This window comes from Bison bison, unplaced genomic scaffold (genome assembly GCF_000754665.1).
Source record: "Bison bison bison isolate TAMUID 2011002044 unplaced genomic scaffold, Bison_UMD1.0 scf7180017864537, whole genome shotgun sequence".
Taxonomy (NCBI): domain Eukaryota; kingdom Metazoa; phylum Chordata; class Mammalia; order Artiodactyla; family Bovidae; genus Bison; species Bison bison.
In genome coordinates, this window is record NW_011495085.1 from 4,436,650 (window position 1) to 4,441,104 (window position 4,455).

Genomic DNA, 4,455 nt, shown 5'->3' on the forward strand with positions numbered 1-4,455 from the left:
TATATATACACATACACATTTACACATATATACTGATATTCAGAAAATAACATGATGACATAAATTCTGTGGCACTGAAACTGAGCAGGACTCTGTGGGGCTCCAGGTCACAGAAGTCTTTCTGTGTCCCCTTTTCCTTGCTTGTAGGGAATAGACTTCAGCCTCCATGACCTTCTCTGAGTCCCAAACATCAGATTCAAAGAATTACTAATCAGGGAAGGGATGGAATGCAGAGACAAGGGAGGAGCAGCCAGGAAACAGCAGTGCAGTCTTGGGGCAGGGTCCTGGTTGTACCTCAAAGGATACATGTAACAAGATCTTTGAGCCCTTTACAGAATTAAAACCCCCAACAAATGAAAGATGTTAGCATTCTTCATTGATAACCTTGATACACTCATCAAGAGACCACCTAAGGCTAGTTTAAAGGAACCAGAAAAGCTCATCAGGAGAACACTTGAGGTTAAATGGAGTGCAAGCCCTGCACACACCAAGATTCTTATCAGCAACTCCATCCAGAACCATTCTTATAAAACTCCTCACCAAGTCTTCCTGGGTTGGGGCACACAGTTTTGAGAGGCACAAGTTTGCTGTGTCCCACTTTGACTGGCAAAGTAATAAAGCTATTCTTTTCTACTTTACCCCAAATTCTGTCTCTTGAGATTCCCTTCAACACCAGTGGACAGAGGCTGAGTGTTCAGTATCAATATGATGTGTATTAAATTGCATGAAACAGAAAAATTTGGTGATTTTTAATTCACTTGAAATTTGTCCTGATAATATGTGTTTGATCAAGACAGTATGTCTGACCTCATGTCAAGTGGAAGAGCTGTATTAATAGGCTTCTATGAAGCAAATGGACCAATTGTTTTCCACATATTTAAGTTACCTTTAAATAGATATGACTAAAAACATATTGGGGGAAGATATGGCAACCCACTCCAGTATTCTTGCCTGGGAAATCCCACGGACAGAGGAACCTGTCAGGCTACAGTCCACGGGTTGTAAAAGAATTGGGCATGACTTAGTGACTAAACAACAACAAAAATATGTTGTTCTTTTAGATAATAAGAATTTTAAGGGTGATCTACAGAACCATTTAAACTAGTATCTATTTTCTTAAAAAAAGAATAACAATCTATATTCTTATAGCATTGTTAGTTCCTTAGACTTTTAATTGTTATCTTAATAGCAAATCATGAACAAATGATTGATCTTTATTCTTCTCATTTTATATGTGAAAATGACTTAACCTAAAAATAGTCACTAATTACTTATGTACTTTTCCAACCAAGGTTTTAATTAAAATAATTTTTATGGATTTACAAATGAAGTTGTTCAAGTATATTAAAATGTGATATATTTATGTCAAATTTAAAATATAATCTGTTCTCATAAGACACATACAGGATATTTATAACAAAATATAATTCAGTTTAGCTATTGAAATACCAATGAATAAAATGTGAATTGCATTGCTGATGTGCTATCCTAACTTAATAAGTTGGTGCACCTTTACATCAGCAGAATACTGGTACCTGTTTTGTCATAGAATATCATCTAACCTTGCTCAGCTGCAGACAATAAGACACAGATTCAGAGTCATTCCTGTCAGATCACTGAGTGTTCTCTGTTTAAAGCACCCAATAGTTAGTAGAATATGACATTTTTGTTATTCACTGAAGCCTAATTGAGATAAGAACTGAGAACTGCTTTCCATGAAGCCAAATTCTTATTCACACTTCTGCATTATTTTCTCAGTCTACAGGAATAGATTTCAGCCTTTGTTTCTTGATTTTTTTCCCTTAAATCCAATTATGAGACTTGTTCTGAATCACTTTTTATCTGACCTTAATCTTTCTACCTACAATCTACACATTCTTCTCTTTGTGAGTATATTCCAAAATATTAGGACCATTTAGAATGACGTTAGTATTTCTGGATTGATTCTGAATATAAGTACCTCCCAAAGCCCTTCTTGCCAAAACTAGCACACTCTACACTATCTCCCTTTCCTTATGAACATATAGCTGGTTGATATCTCCCAGGTTTAGTTAGTTACGGGCTTCCCTAGTGGCTCAGCTGGTAAAAAAAAAAAAAAAAAAAACTGCTTGAAATGCAGGAGACCTAGATTTGATCCCTGGGACAGGAAGATGCCCTGGAAAAGGGAATGGCAACCCACTTTGAAATTCTTGCCTGGAGAATCTCATGAACAGAGGAGCCTGGTGGGCTATAGTCCATAGTTGGTTGATATCTCCCAGCTTGCTTATAGGTAAATATGGCCAGGTAATATATTATGGATTTACAATGGTGAATGGATATGGGCACATGTTATATACATCAATGACTTCCCTGGTGGCTCAGATGGTAAAGCATCTGCCTACCATGCAGGAGACCCGGGTTCAATCCCTGGGTCAGGAAGATCCTCTGGAGAAGGAAATGGCAACCCACTCCAGTATTCTTGCCTGGAAAATTACATGGACGAAGAAGCCTGGTAGGCTACAGTCCATGGGGTTGCACAGAGTCAGACACGACTGAGTGACTTCACTTCACTTTCACTATATATATCAGTGCAGGCTGGGTACATAAAAAATCCCTGCGTAGTGACACCTCTCTCTTTTCCACATCTACTGGCTATATGTCAACACACACAATAACCTTGGATTTTAAGTAGGAAGTATTGAGCCTGTCATTTTGTTAAGTTATTGTGATTTCAGTTATAAGATTCTTTGCCATAAGTTGTTTCTCTGCAAGCAGTTCTGCCCCACCAATTGGCTGTAAGACAATTTTGCCCTAAAAAATAAAATAATGAAAATAAAAGAGGTGCATTAAAAAGGAAATATAGAAATAATTAATGAAAAATTTTAAAGGTTATATTGTGTAAAATGAAAGTGCTAAAGCTGTTTGAACACATTTAAAATGTATGTAGAATTGATCCTGAAAGCTTGGCCTCTGTATACTGGTGCCAAATCAAATCTCAGTTTTGGGTGACATAGAAAAGAAGAGCTTTATTGCTTTGCTAGGAAAAGGAAAACACAGTGGGCATCTGCCTCAGAAAATGATGTGCCCCAACCTGGAAGGGTTTGATGAGGAGTTTTATAGCAATGGATCAAGGTGGGTGGGGTTGCTGACAAGATTAGGGCATGTGCAGGCTCTGGATGAGTATCTCTGGCCCCTTTAATCTTACCTCAGATGGTTTTATGACTGCTCCTCACTTGATTAGCAATCTGCCCTTTGGAATGCAGGGAAGATCATGGAGGCTGGAGTTTGCATACAAGAAATGGGGAACAAAACATCTTCCATACTCAGGAATCTCAAAGGGTCTTCCCTTTCAGAATCATTACATTAGTGACCATAACTGATTTTATTCTGTGGATTGTATCAAGCACTTTAAAGACTTTTCTTCATAATATTATGTTTTTTTTTTTTGGCTTTTTGTTTCCTTTCCTCTTTTGGTGTTTCACTTTTATTTTTTTCAGTGTTAAAATCCCCTTCTTCATTAAGACAAGTATCAGTTTTCAAATATTAGAATGTTTTGTATTGTGTAGTGAAAGTTTTCTACACTGTTGTGTGTTCTTGGCATACTGTCATATGTCCATTGATAGATGTTCCAAAATAGTGTGGGAAACATGGGGTCGGGTCTCTGGACAGAGCCCTTGGCTTCTTTCTCCTCCAAGGAAGTGTGTTTCAAAATAAGAAACCAACTCTTAGGGCAAATCATCATCATCAGTCAGGTGGATAAAGCCATTGATAAAATTGATGAATGGAAGGAATGGTAAAACTGTAATGCATTTAACTTTTGTGTTAAATTCAGCAATGGTTTGACAGCACAACTCCTGTCCAGTATCAATGGTAAATATGTTTTGCCATATGAAATAAAGAGCCAGTTATAGGTGTATTTGGGTATATCTTAGAGAAGGTGATGACATTATTTTTCTCAAAGTTGATCACTAAAGGTTAGAATTTAATGTTATCCATAAGTTCTCCATAATAAATAATATAATATATATATATATATGTATATATATATTCTTCCCTGGTGGCTCAGTGGTAAAAAATCTGCCTAGCAATCAAGAGACATGGGTTCAATCCTTGGTTCTGGGAGATCCCACATACTGCGGAACACCAAAGCCTGTGCCCACAATTACTGAGCCTGTGCTCTAGATCTCAGGAGCTGAAACACTGAAGCCCACAAGCGCTAGAACCCATGACCCACAACAAGAAAAGCCACCACAATGAGAAACCCACTTGCCGCAGGTAGAGAGTAGCCCCCACTCACAGAAACTATGGAAAAGTCTGCTCAGCAATGAAGACACAGCACAGCCAAAAATAAATAAATAAATAAAATTATTTTTAAAAATCTGCTGTAAGTCTCCTCAGATTTCCTTGGAAGTAAAATCAGTGAGGGATGCTGCTATTTCTTAGCAATATATGTAACATATATAAATGATTGTACAC